General features: G+C 40.2%; 1 long non-coding RNA gene and 1 pseudogene across 1 annotated transcript; one reads left to right on the top strand and one right to left on the bottom strand.

Annotated features, from left to right (window-relative positions):
- The first annotated feature begins 82 nt into the window (after positions 1–82).
- On the top strand, positions 83–395 carry LOC125917027 (histone H4-like; annotated as a pseudogene).
- A 6,009-nt stretch (positions 396–6,404) lies between these two features.
- Positions 6,405–14,146, bottom strand: LOC125917026 (uncharacterized). Its single transcript, XR_007456082.1, has 3 exons — positions 14,058–14,146; positions 7,425–7,459; positions 6,405–6,487 (listed from the first exon to the last, which is right to left on the bottom strand). It is a non-coding gene; the product is annotated as an uncharacterized LOC125917026 (long non-coding RNA).
- Positions 14,147–14,640: the final 494 nt, after the last annotated feature.

Below are 14,640 nucleotides of genomic sequence, written 5' to 3' on the forward strand. Positions count from 1 at the left end.
TTGGGGTTTTCTTTCTTTCTTTCTTTCTTTCTTTCTTTCTTTCTTTCCTTTTAAAAAAAATTTTAATGTTTATTAGGCAGCTATGTCTGATCGCGGCAGGGGCGGGAAGGGCCTGGGCATGGGGGGCGCCAAGCACCACCGCAAGGTGCTGCCCGTCAACATCCAGGGCATCACTAAGCCCGCCATCTGGCGGCTGGCCCAGTTCGGCGGCGTCAAGCGCATCTCTGGCCTCATCTAGGAGGAGACCTGGGGGGGTACTCAAGGTCTTCCTGGAGAAGGTAATCCCCGACGCTGTCACCTACACAGAGCACGCCAAGCGCAAAACAGTCATGGCCATGGAGGTAGTCTACCTGCTCAAGCACCAGGGCCGCACCCTCTATGGCTTTGGGGGCTAAAACCTCATCACCCCTTTTTCTCCAAATAAAGGCCCTTTTCAGGGCTGCCAAAAAAAGAAAAAAAGAAAACAACCTGGCACATAGTAGGTTTACAATTTTGTAAAAAATTCACCTGCTTTAAAGCTTTCATACAGCCAATATCTGCATTCTGTTCTTCTATGTACCATAGGCCCCCATTATCCACAGGTATATATTCCAACACCTTCCAGTGGATGGCTAAAACTGCAGATAGTACCAAACCTTATATATATCCTGTGTTTTTTTTCTTTTTTTCTAATGTTTATTTATTTTTGTGAGAGACAGAGTGCAAGTGGAGGACAGGCAGAGAGAGGGAGACACAGAATCTGAGCAGGGTCCAGGCTCCGTGCTGTCAGCACAGAGCCAGAAGGGGGACTCCAATTCTCGAACCAAACCATGAGATCATGACCTGAGCCAAAATCGGACGCTTAACCGACTGAGCCACCCAGGCACCCCTATACTGTTTTTTTTCTTATATATACATACCTATGATAAAGTTTAATTTATAGGGGCGCCTGGGTGGCTCAGTCAGTTAAGCGTCCGACTTCAGCTCAGGTCACGATCTCGCGGTCGGTGAGTTCGAGCCCCGCGTCAGGCTCTGGGCTGATGGCTCAGAGCCTGGAGCCTGCTTCCGGTTCTGTGTCTCCCTCTCTCTCTGACCCTCCCCCGTTCATGCTCTGTCTCTCTCTGTCCCAAAAATAAATAAACGTTAAAAAAAATTTTTTTAAATAAAAAAAGTTTAATTTATAAATTTAGAGATTAACAATAATTAATAAAATAGAACAATTATAACAATATTCTATTATGAACATTATTTGAATGTGGTCTCTCTGTTTCTCTCAAAACATCTTGTCTGACTGCACTTACCTTTTCTTCTTGTGATGATATGAGATGGTAAAATGCCCATGTGATAAGATGACAGTGAGGTGAATGTTGTAGGTGTTATGATGGAGCGTTAGTCTGGTCTTGACCTCCCGATGATTCATCAGGAGTACCGTCTGCTTCCATACCACACTTAACTGAGGGAAACTAAAACGCAGAAAGCAAAACTGCAGATAAAAGGCAACTACTGTACTTTTGGAGAGCAGGACCAAAGCAATGCACTTTGCTTCCAGGATGCTAATAAATGAAGTGTTTTTGTCTTTCTGTTTCTGCTTCCTGAACATTTTTTGCTTTGTGTAAATTTACGTAACTACACAAGATATATTAGGCCAAGTGAAAGAAAAAGTTGCAAGGATTTCCACTTTGCAAATTGGGCAGGATGCCTGGAAGGGACAAAATTAAGGTCTTCCCATTAAATGAATACCCAGTTGTCTAGTCTTAAGGCTCAGATAAAGTATCTACTAGAAAAGGAGCCATCTCTAAATATGAGCCAGAAAATTCAGGATTTCAAGTTGAGCCTTCTCAATGTGTGCATAAGACACTCAGAGGGTTAGAAGATGAAGTATTAATCTCCAAGAGTTCAGTTAAGGACACATCCCAATAAGGAAAAGCTGTGGGGCTTCCAATTGTTTTATAAAAACAGTGTTAAGATAATTGTTTGGCACTCGTTTGCACATGACAGATTCATGACAATTCATTTCTTTAAATATGAAGCCCCAAATCACCTCTTCTAAAATTACGTTTCTTACCAACATCGCTTAGTAACTACACGTAGGAATGAGCACGGGCCTGGAGGCAGTACTCACAGATCTCCTGAATTAACGACATGCTCTTCCATTTACAAGAATCCGGCTCAAGACACTGAGTTCTTGTCTCATATCTCTAGCACTAATTAGCTCTGTGGCTCTCACGTGGTCTTGGTTCTTCACACGTAAAACGATACGATTGGATTTCTTAAGTCTTTAAAGTTCCTTCTAGTTCTAAATCCTTTGATTTGTGCCAGAATCATTGCCGGTGAATTAGACTATTTAGATACCAACTAGGTCTGCAGTCACAGGAGCATTTGAAGCAGAGGCTGCCGGCTCTTTGGAAGGACCGACTCATAAGAGGAATTTACGCTGCCTTAACAAAGTGAGCAGAGGAGAAACCTGTCCTTTCTACACAAGCACATAAGCAGCTTCCACGTTGGGGTGCCTAAGTGGCTCAGTTGGTTGAGTGTCCGACTCTTGATTTTGGCCCAGAGTCGTGGGATTGAACCCCGTGTCAGTCTCTGCCCTAACAGCACAGAGTGTGCTTGGGATTCTCTCTCTCTCCCTCTCCCTGCCCCTCCCTCCCTCCCTCATGCACTCTTTCTCTCTCTTTCAAAATAAACGCAGCAGGAGAAAAAAAGCAGTCTGGGCAAGGCCACCATACTGACAAGGAGGCAGTTTTGTCCCCAAATGTCTCTGACCAGATTTCCCCTCACTCCAATCTCAGCAGGCAGGCCATTGATCTCGTATGCCTCATCTGCAGCCATGACTCACAGGACTCAACAGAAGAATATCAAGTTTTCCATGCCATACTCAACATGTTATTCAGCAGCCTTCTCTGCAGTAAAAAAAAAAAAAAAAAAAAAAAAAAAAAAGTATTCTCAGGGCGCCTGGGTGGCTCAGTCAGTTGGGCATTTGACTCAGGATTGTGAGTTCAGGCCCTGAATTGGGCTCCACACTAGGCATGAAGCCTACCTAAAAAAAAAAAAAAAGTATTCTCTTGAGTTGAGTAACCCTCTGGCAGAGTTATCCCACAACAGAAGGTGTCGGGGGCAGAGAAATACCTCTACAAGGACTTCTTCAAATAGGAAGCATAAATTCAAGCTGCTCCAATCACTTTGTGCTTCCTGTGCTCTCCTTTCAGAGAGGAGGGATGATTTTTTATTTTTCCAATTGTCTGCCTTGTCCCTCTTTGAGGCTTTTCCATGGACAGGAACACCAAGGTCATCTTCTAGATCTTTAGGAAAGTTCTATTTGTTCAACTAACCTACAAGAAGTTTCTAAATTCAATGTCTTTGCCTTGTTTTATAAATGATAAATAGATCGCCTGGCTCAGGATACTTTTTTCAAAATGTTACACAAAATAAAATATGTCAAAATTATTTTCAAATTTCATATATATAAACATGTACTCTAAAATGTAGCAAGATGCTGTCAAAGTATAATTTGCTTAAGAGCAATTTCTAAATTGAGATTTGTGCTTGGCTATAATATACATTTGTCATTTCTTGGACAAACTTTTCTTGTCAACTCCCTACTGTTTTATTTGAATCAAAAATTGGGGGCCGCTGGGTGGCTCAGTCAGTGGAGCATCTGACTTCGGCTCAGGTCATGATCTCCCAGCTTGTGAGTTCAAGCCCCACATCGGACTTGCTGCTGTCAGCCTGTCAGCACAGAGCCTGCTTGGGATCCTCTGTCTCCCACGCTCTCTGCCCCTTCCCTGCTTGTGCTCTCCCTCTCTCTCTCTCAAAAATAAATAAAACATTTTTTAAAAATTGACTTTCATCTTAAATAGATATGATCAAAAGATTTTTATGTTTTGAAAGTCCACAATATGAACTCATCCTTTTACTATCCAGTCCTACAACTTACCTGGAGTACTTTTAGCCTAAGCCAATCTTTCAATATTTAATGTATGTAAGTAACACATGTTCCTTTTAGAAATTCTGCTTACATTCCACAACAGCAGTGACTCTGACTGCCCACTGCTGTCATTCAAGTCTTGAGGGTTCTAATTCAGGTTTCAGGATGACTAGACACACCACCCTCATCCTATTGGAGCCAGAATGAATAACACAAAAATAATGACACTTATAATTACTACCAGACAGCTTGCTACTGTCTTTAGAGTTCCCTAAAGCCAGATGTCCCAAATGTATGCTCATAATTGCTTATTAGGTGGTCAGATTACAAAGCAAACCTTTGCTTACTCAAAATAAAATTGCATTTTAAAATTGTTTTCATTTGAGTTACAATGTCTCTAAATTAAACACAGAATATAGGGGCACCTGGGTGGCTCGGTCGGTTAAGCGTCCGACTTCGGCTCAGGTCATGATCTCACGGTCCGTGGGTTAGAGCCCTGCATCAGGCTCTGTGCTGACCGCTCAGAGCCTGGAGCCTGTTTCCGATTCTGTGTCTCCCTCTCTCTCTGACCCTCCCCCGTTCATGCTCTGTCTCTCTGTCTCAAAAATAAATAAACGTTAAAAAATTAAAAAAAAAAACAACACAGAATATAAATATAGGTGATCCTTGAACAACACAGGTTTGAACTGTACAGGTCCACTTACATGTGAATTTTTTTTCTATAAATACAGTGCAGTAAATGTAGTTCCTCTTTCATGTGATTTTTCTTAATAACATCTTCTTTAGCTTACTTTATGGTAAGAATACAGTATATAGTACATATAACATACAGAATATGTGTCAATTGACTATTTATGTTATCAGTAAGGCTTCCAGTCAGCACTGGGCTATTGGTAAAATTTTTTTTTTTAATTTTTTTTTTAACGTTTATTTATTTTTGAGATAGAGAGCATGAAAGGGGGAGAGTCAGAGAGAGGGAGACACAGAATCTGAAACAGGTTCCAGGCTCTGAGCTGTCAGCACAGAGCCGGACGCGGGGCTTGAACTCACGGACCGCGAGATCATGACCTGAGCCGAAGTCGGCCGCTTAACCGACTGAGCCACCCAGGCGCCCCAAATTTTTGAAGAGTCAAAAATTATACATGGATTTTCAGGTTCTTGGTTGATGGGGATCAGCACCTTTAATCCTTGAATTGTTCTAAGGTCAACGGTACTCATGTATAAATAGATGAGTTGTTTTTATGAAGTTAACCTGTAACTTTTTATTTTAGAATTATTACAAAGGTTGAACATAGTCAAATCCCACTAAATAAAAAGAGATTGTTTTCTTTATAAGGCAAATTGTGTGTTTCAGTGACGATGATTCAAAAATGATCATTTCAAGTGGTTTACCTTAAAATTTTGAAGAATCTATTGTCTAAAGTCCTGTCTGCTCTCTGCTTTCTCGTTCCTTCCTATACCACAGATTAAATCTCATAACTGTTTTTGAGAGTCTTTGTCTGCCTTCCTTCTCACTCTACATCTTATTTTTATAAGGAAAATTTGTTGACAATTTGATACTCAAAACTCTATGCCTATTTTGATCTATCTCCATAGTAACTACACATTCAGCACAATCTAAAACATTAGACAAAAGACAACAATATATAGCCAATAAGAAATCGTTTTCTAAAGCCTGGATCTCTGGGCCAATCCAGTATATTTGCTATGGATTCCATCATCATCTTTGTAATGGAATTAACTGTTCCCTTTAAATGACTCTTTTTGGAGAAATGACATGAGTCTGATATACAAAATTGTGCATTACCCTGAAGGATTGCTTCAGATGTAATGGTATAGACAAAATAATCGCATGGGCTGAAATCCAAAGGGAGAACAAATCCTAAGGTCAGGTGTGGCTTCCCTGTGGCTTGAGCAAAATTATTACTTCCATCAAGGGAGCAATCCCCCTGCCCAGCAGGAAATCATTGGCACTCTCCTGAGTCACTTGCAAACTGTGTTATTATAAATGCGGCATCAACTCACATCCACAATCATAGTCCCATAATTTTTCAATGTAAACATTTAAAGCCCCGTTTCATGGGCCTGTCTGTTCTCTTGATAAAGATGACAGACTCTAAATAATATTTAGCCAAGTGACAGTGGCTCTGTAGATGCCTGCTCAGGAAGGCTGACCACCAAGGAAACTGACATGTTTATATGTTGGTTTCCCCAGCACCCATCATTATGAGTTCAGGTATTGTAACACATCAGACCTTACAACACAAGAGACTGCCAAAGGCTTACACAAACTACAAAGCTACGCTCTTGTTGGTGAATGATTCAGATAATTACAATGAAAATAACATCAATAAGGTTCATAAACTGAAACTGATATTAAAGAAAACAAGTGAGCTTTAGTATGTGGGAAAAGAACATAGGATTCTGGCCTAGTATCATAGAATCCTGTAGCTAGAAATTGCCTTAGAGCTCATCCAGGGCAGCCACTTACCTGATACGGAAATTTCTTCTACAGCATTCTTGGCAAGTGGACATTCAGCCTCTCCTTGTTCATGTCCAGGGTCTAAGAATGTACTACTGCTGTTGAGTGAAAATTTGCCTTGCTGAAATTTCCACTTATTGATTGTTTTCTAGGGCTATTAAATCAATTCACTCACTCCCTGTACTCATTCGAATGATTTTTCAAAACACGTTATAATTATAATAATATCAAGCATTTATTGAGTACTTACTATACACCTAGCACTGAAATAGGTATTTTATATAAACTATCTTATTTATTTAGTGGTTATAAGCATTAACTCCGGAGCCAGACTTTCTGAGTTAGAATTTTGGCTCTGCCATGTACTAGCTGTATGACATTAGAAAAGTCATTTAACCTCTCTGTGCCTTGGTTCCTCAAATATGAAGTAGGGATAATAATAATTATGCCTACATGATAGGGTTGTTAAGCCAGTTAAATGCTAGTATATGTAAAGTGTTTAGAACAATGCCTAGCATGTGATGAACACTGCAAAAATGTTGTTGTGCTACTCACGGCTATTATTATTATTTCTATCATAACCTCATTTTGCAGCTGAGGAAACTGAGGTTTAGTAAAGAGATTAGGCAACATAAGTATGGGATTTTCAATAATTATTAAATCACATCTAGAATTAATTTCTTATCCAGTGAATTTGCAATTTCTTATGTATTTGCTATTCCATTTAGCTTTGTGTATTAGTCTACTTAAATATATTCAATTCTGGGTACTTTTCTCAGTGTTCAATTTGTCCTAAGAGTTTAGAACCAAGAGTATGGCTTCTCCAAAAGAAGCACTCCTAATATTATATTCCCCCATGAAACAAAATAAATCAGCATTAACCCAGAGATGGGTTATAACAAAAATACAAGTGTGTTTAGAAAACAGTATTATAAAATGTATCAAGCCTTTTCAAAGGCTTTGATTCGATAATCCGACTCCTGGAAAACCATTCTAGAGAAATAATTCAACAAATCAAGTAAGCTGCACACATACCTGCAAATCTTTCTTATAACATTACCAGCTCCATCCTACAAGAATATATTAGGGGTAAAAATTACGGATATAGTTAGATTAATTATGATGAATAGACATGAAGGAAAATTATGTAGTTAATTAAATAATCATTATGACCTATGGAAACATGGAAAGAAGTTTATTATATGATACTAAATGGAAAAAGAAAACCCAAAATTGAGTTATAATGGAAATTATCACTATTAAAACATGTATGCTAGGGGCACCTGGGTGGTTCAGTTGGTTAAGTGTCCGACTTGGGCTCAGGTCATGATCTTACGGTTCATGGGTTCAAGCTCTGTGCTGTTAGTGCTGAGATACTCTGTGTCCTCTCTCTCTGCCCCTCACCTGCTCATGCATGTACGCATGCACATGATCTCTCTCTGTCAAAAATAAATAAATATTTCAAAAAACCACATATGTTTGGGGTGTCTGGGTGGCTCAGCTGATTGAGGTTCTGAATCTTGATTTGGGCTCAGGTCATGATCCCAGGGTCATGGGATCGAGCCTCAAGTTGAGCTCCATGCTGAGCGTGGAGCCTGCTTGAGATTCTCTCTCTCTTTCTCCCTCTGCCCTTCTCTCCCAATCACACACTCTCTCTCTCTTTCACTAAAACTTAAAAAAAAAAAAAAAGTGTGCTTGAAGACAAAACTGAGAGAAAATACTCCCCAAAGTGGAAATAATTCTGTTAAAATGCTACACTCACTGGCTCGCTTCAAAAAAATTTTTTTTAATTTATACAATAGAATACTATATAGCAACGAAACTGAACTAAAACTACATGTATCAATATGAATACATCTTGAGCAAAAAAAAGTTTCAGAAGGATATATGACATAATTCCATGTCTGCAAGGTTTTTAAAACACGTATATGCCCTACCATGTATCATTTGGAGTTGCAAACACACATACCCATGTGGTAAAAGTTTAAAATTTTGGATAACAACAATAAACACCAAATTTAGGCCAGTGATTACTTCTGATTAGGCAGGGAAATGTGACCAGGGAGAGATTACTTCTTAATCTGATTAGAGAGTAAACAGGATATTCATCAATATTATCTTCTACCAGTGGTTCTCAACTCCTCTGAGAATTTTATTAAAAATACAGATTCCTGAAAAAACAAAAACAAAAACAAAAACGGATGCTTGGGGGTACCCGGGTGGCTCAGTCCGCTGAGCATCAAACTTCAGCTCAGGTCAGTTCACCATCTCATGGTTTGTGGGTTCAAGCCCTGCATTGGGCTCTGTGAGGACAGCTCAGAGCCTGGAGGCTGCTTTGGATTCTGTGTGTGTCTCTCTCCCTCTGCCCTCCCCTGCTCACACTCTGTCTCTATCTCTCAAAATAAATAAATATTAATTTTTTTTATTTATTAAAAATAAATACAGATGCTTGGGCCCCACCATCATAGATTCAGAGTCAGTTGGTTTAAAGTGAGGCCTGGGCCTCTGTAATTTGAAAAACTCCCAGATGATTCTAATGAGCACCCAGTTCTCACCCACTCAGTGAGAGCTGAGCAGTGATGTGGTTTGTTTTTTTTTTTTTTTTTTTTGTATAGCTAAAATATAGACTAATCATTAAAACTGATCTTTAATATTGCCATCTTGTTTTAGCAATAAAAACACAAGATTTATAAAATATGTATCTTAGGGGTACCTGGGTGGCTCGGTCGTTTAAGCATCCGACTCTCATTTTTGGCTCAGGTCATGATCTCACAGTCAGTGAGACTGAACCCCAAATCAGGCTCTGTGCTGACAGCATGGAGCCTGCTTGGGATTCTGTCTCTTTCCCTCTCTTTGCCTCTCTCTCTCTCTCTCTCTCTTTCTCCCTCAAAATTAATCAGCCGTTTAAAAAATTTAAAATAAATAATAATTAGAAAAAATTTTTGAAGTATCTTAGATTTTGCTTGACTCCTAAAATTAGAGACCCCTAAAGCTTTCCAACCACAGGTATCTGTGGGCTCTCTGCTACCCACAGTACAGAGAACCCCGCGTGTGTATTATGCAGGAGTGGAAACCAAGCCCAAGCAGATCAGGGAAACAGTCCTGTTTGAATCATCCTGCCAGCAACAGCACAACTGAAAATGACACCCCCACACGATTGTTTCCCCGCAGAATGAATTTCACAAGAGCTCCCTTCCAGAGAGCGACTTCTGCACCAGCAGCTTCCTCCTCCTCTGGGCCTCTCTCTCTCTCCACTGTAATAAAGGAAAAAAAGGACAGAAGCCGATCTGTTCTGTCTCAGCAAGGCAGGCTTGTCAGATTTCCAGGATGCCAGGCCAGCGGGTACAGTGGCAGAAGCACCCCGTGGGCCAACAGGAGGAAACCAATTGCCTTCTAAGGCAGTCTGCCCTGAGCATGGTCTTGAAGTCAGAAATGGAAGGAAGCCAAAGGAAGCTGCAGTGGCCAAGTCCTGGCCGCAGGTTAGCTAGCTGAGGAAAAAGGAGCCCAGGAGCACTGACAAGTCTAACCACCCCACTCGCCAGCTGTTCGCCCTCCTCAGACTCTTCCTTTTCTTTCTTCCTTGCCTGCAGTCTCTTTGCATGGACTTCTGTCCTTATTCTTCCAGGTTTTCTTTAGAAACCAGAATAGGGAGTGCGAAGGAGAGGGTGTTAGGCAGAGATAAAGCGGTATTTTTTGTAGCAGGGCAGACAATGAAATAAATGAAATGTAGGAGGATTAAGGAAAGAGCCAAATTAATACAATAAACATTATGAACCGAACTATGGTCTCTTAGCAACTTAGGTGCTCTTAAAAACAAAAGAAATGGCCTCTTTTGGTAAAACAACAACAACTCACTATTGCACTATTGACTGTCATCAATCTGTCGTCAACGGAACCTAAATTCTGACAGGACATTTGACACTTGAGATCCTGTTGGTCCAGGATCTCAGCACACCAGAGAGTGCAAATATTCTTACTGAAGGAACTTGAAAAAAAAGAAAAGGAAAAGAGAGAAGAGGCATATGGAATGAAAACAGCATTGCTGAAATTCATTTCTATTAAAGAACTTGAGATCTTTTTTTAAATTATTAAATATTTATTTTTGAGAGAGAGCAAGAGCACGTGCACACATGCGTGAACAGGGGAAGGACAGAGAGAGGGAGTCAGAGGATCCCAAGCAAGCTCCATGCCGACAGCACAGAACCCAATGCAGGACTCGAACTCATGGAACCAAGAGATCATGACCTTATCCGAAGTTGGACATTCAACTGACTGAGCCACCCAGGCACCCCAAGAACCCAAAATTTTTAAATTGGGTACTTCAATAAAATATCCTGGCTAAGATTTCCTAAGGAGTGCCATGTTAAAAACAGCGACTTCCTTTTCTTAGAAAAGGGATTCTGTGTCAGTGAGTGGTTCTTGTGGCTTCTTCACAGGAAGAAGTCATTGTAGAGGCTCAGAAAAGAGTATTCACAGTTTTCTCTAGACTGGAGGCACCGTGATGAATCCAGAGACATTGCAGACAGGTGTGCATGGAAACAAACGCTAGCAGAAGCAGGAAGGTTAAGGAATGCTCCTGCTGCTATCCTGCCTGGCATGCAACTTTTAAAAATTTATTTCTCCAAAGCGAATCCTCCTCAGGAACAGAAGCTGAGGGATTAAGCTATGTCCCAAGGACAGTTTTGATAATATTAATCATGTTGATAAACAAACTCAGAAACAACAAAAATATATCAAGCCATATTTCAGTTTCAGTGTTTGCCAAAAAGTCCCCAATAAAAGGAGAGAAACTGTTTTCAAGTTTCTAGAAGTCTAGCCATGAAGACGAAAGCAGAAAAACTAAGAGCTCTAGAAAGGAAAAAGGACAAAGCTTTTGCTATTTCAGTAATTTTTGTGGTCATTTTAAAATGAAAAAAAAAAACCACTTTAATGAGTAATATGTACAAGAGATTTCTCTGGAATTATGTGACTGAGCTATCTAACAAGAATTTGCCTCACACTTAATTAATCCTTTGTGCAGTCATCAAGCAAAGAATGCCAAGAGTTTTGCATAACCTGACGTCTTCAGAAGCAAAGACCAGTCAGACAAGTTTCCAGATAGAAATAAAAATAAATGCAAATAAAGAGTAGAGACCAGGATTACATGGAAAAGGTACAGCCTGTCAACAAAGAGAAGACATATGAGTCTTGGTCCCACATGAATTAAAAAATCAGTCCAATTAAAAAACTCAGATTAATTTAAAATTCAACAAATCAATCAAATACATCCAAAACTTAACACAAACTCTCCATTACCATTTAGATATCTAAATATACTACTTCATCGGACCATTCTGGATTGTAAACATGACAATAATAGCTTTTATATAGGAGTTTCTTTCACAACAAGACGTAAAATGGTTATCTCATTAATCTCATACCTCTGTGAGGAAAATTGAAAAAGTGATGACAGTCTCATCAGTAGGTATACATAATCTAGAACACTGTTCTCTAAACTGGGTCATAGGCGCAAATACGGAGAACAAACTGATGGTTACCAAAGGAGGGGAGGGGATGGGCAAAGTAGGTGAAGGGGAGTAGGAGATACCGGCTTCTAGTTATTGAATGAATACGTCGTGGTGATCAAAGGTACAGCATGGAGAATGTAGCCAATGGTATTACACCAGCTGGTAGCTACACTTGTGGAGGGCACAGCTTATGTAGACTTGTTGAATCACTATATTGTACACCTGAAACTAATGTAACATTGTGAGCCAACTAGACTTCAACAATAAAATAAAATCAGATAAAAGTAAAATAAACCCGGCTACAGGTCTTAGGAGTGTTAAAAAAAAAACCCACAGGCCCAAAATGGTGTCACTTAGGCCAACTCCACAAACCAGGGCTTAATACCCAATCTAATTGCAGTTTCAACCTCCTCCAGAAATACAGTCTTAATTAGTCACTCAGGAATTTACTGATCACACAAGAGTTGGCCACAGGAGCCCTTTCCATCCCCCAACGATAGATGAAGTGGGGTGGATGAAGTAATCTGTATGATAAGACCCCTGCTTTTCCCACAAAGGAAAATCCACCTTGCCTGGAACAATCCTTTTCTTGTGCTAATAACTTTCTTGCCCCCCCCCCCACCTTCCTATTTTTTTTTTAAAGAAACTATTTTTTAATGTTTATTTATTGTGAAAAGTGCAGAGAAAGAGGGAAAGAAAGAATCCCAGGTTCTGATAGCACAGAGCCTGATGTGCGGATTGATCCCACAAACCATGAGATCATGACCTGAACTGAAATCAGACGTCAGACCCTTAACTGACTTAGCCACCCAGGTGCCCCACAAACGTTCCACTTTCTACAGTTCCTTGGAGCTCCCCTCTACTTGTTAGCTGGGATGTCCCCAATTCATGAATCTTTTAATAAAGCCAATTAGATCTTCAAATTTACATAGTTGAATTTTGTTTTTTAACAGGAAAAGGCTGTATTCAATTTGTTTGGCTTCCTACAAGGGCATTGCATGCATCTCTTGTATAATTATTATAACGCAGAATTCTCCACGTGAGGGGTGTCAGCAGGTAAAGAAGATATATTAATACTCAGTTTACTTCAGATTAGTCCATCTCAGACCTCGTTTTGAAATTCCTCCTCCAGGGGCGCCTGGGTGGCTCAGTCGGTTGAGCGTCCGACTTCAGCTCAGGTCACGATCTCACAGTTCGTGAGTTTGAGCCCCGCGTCAGGCTCTGGGCTGATGGCTCAGAGCCTGGAGCCTGCTTCCGATTCTGTGTCTCCCTCTCTCTCTGCCCCTCCCCCATTCATGCTCTGTCTCTCTCTGTCTCAAAAATAAATAAACATTAAAAAAAAAATTTAAAAAAAAATAAATAAAAAATAAAAAAAAAATAAAAGAAAGAAATTCCTCCTCCATTGGTTGGAGATTCTATCCCAGTGGTGGTGTCTACTGAGACAGAGAGCTGTAGCGCTGCTATCCTCATTCACTCATGTATTCATATATTATTCATTCATTCACATATTCATTCATTGGTAATTTCAAGGGCTGGCATGAGGGAACATTAGCTACATCTCTTTGATCACCATTATTTCCTACAGCAAATGCAATTTCAATCCAAACTCTCATCTTCAATCCCAACCAGATGATCACCTCTGAGTCATTTTTTATCAAAATTCTAGAGATACCACTGCATTAATCTTTAATACACATTTATTTTTGAGGCCCTGGGCTGGACACTGGGATATGGCTTAGATCAAGTTCTACCCAGGTCTCTGTCCTCAGGATTATAGAGTCGAGAGAGTGTCTGCTTGGGGTAAGGTGGGCACAGGATGAGGTTAGGAAGACAATTCTGATTTCTTAAGATTTTTTTTTTTTTTACTTCTTAAGATTCTTAAATTGAGAAAGACCTACATGATCTCACGCTTCATGAGATCAAGCCACACACTGGGTTCCACACTGACAGTAGGGAGCCTGCCTGATATTCTCTCTTCTCCCCTCTCTCTCTGCCCCTCCCCTGCTCATATGCGTGCACATGCATACTCTCTCTAAATAAACAAATGAACAAACCAACTTAAAAATATTGAGAAAGACCTAGAACAGGATCCAGGATGTAGACATCCCTAAACATTCTCAATTTAGCAAAGCTATTAACTATAACTGTTCTAGATACTCACAGTGGGCCTTTCAGAAACAATAATTAAGCACTTAAACACAGACACGGTTCCAGATTTACATGCATCTAATATTAATTCTGTTCCCAATACAGAGCAAAACACTTGACAAATACACCAAAACATTTGCAATCGATTCATTGTGACTATGCAGAGAGGTTAACTGTGACTTCACAATATCTAATTGCTACCTCACAGAGAACTTGCCCAGGATCACACCACTGGGAAGTTGAGAAGACAGGATTCCAGCCATGTAGGTATGGCCCCAGGTCCTGTGGTCTTTGCCACCATTCTGCACGAGCTGCTGGTTCTCCTAGTTTCACTTGTCCTCCCCTTCTAGAACCCTTTGCAATGCAAGAACAACAACTACTTTGGAGGAGGAGTCCTCTGTGACATAAGGAAAATAGTTCTTGAATGAGTATTCTGTTCTTTTCCCAGCTCTGTTAATTAGCCCTGTGAACAAGGACACGTGTCCTCACCTCATTACCTCTCAGTTCCTGCATCTAAAAATGCTGACATGGAAATGAATGGTCTCCGATGTCCCCTTTATTCCTAAAATTCAAAGTTTTTGAAAGAAAAAATATAT

This window comes from Panthera uncia, unplaced genomic scaffold (assembly GCF_023721935.1).
Source record: "Panthera uncia isolate 11264 unplaced genomic scaffold, Puncia_PCG_1.0 HiC_scaffold_1404, whole genome shotgun sequence".
Taxonomy (NCBI): domain Eukaryota; kingdom Metazoa; phylum Chordata; class Mammalia; order Carnivora; family Felidae; genus Panthera; species Panthera uncia.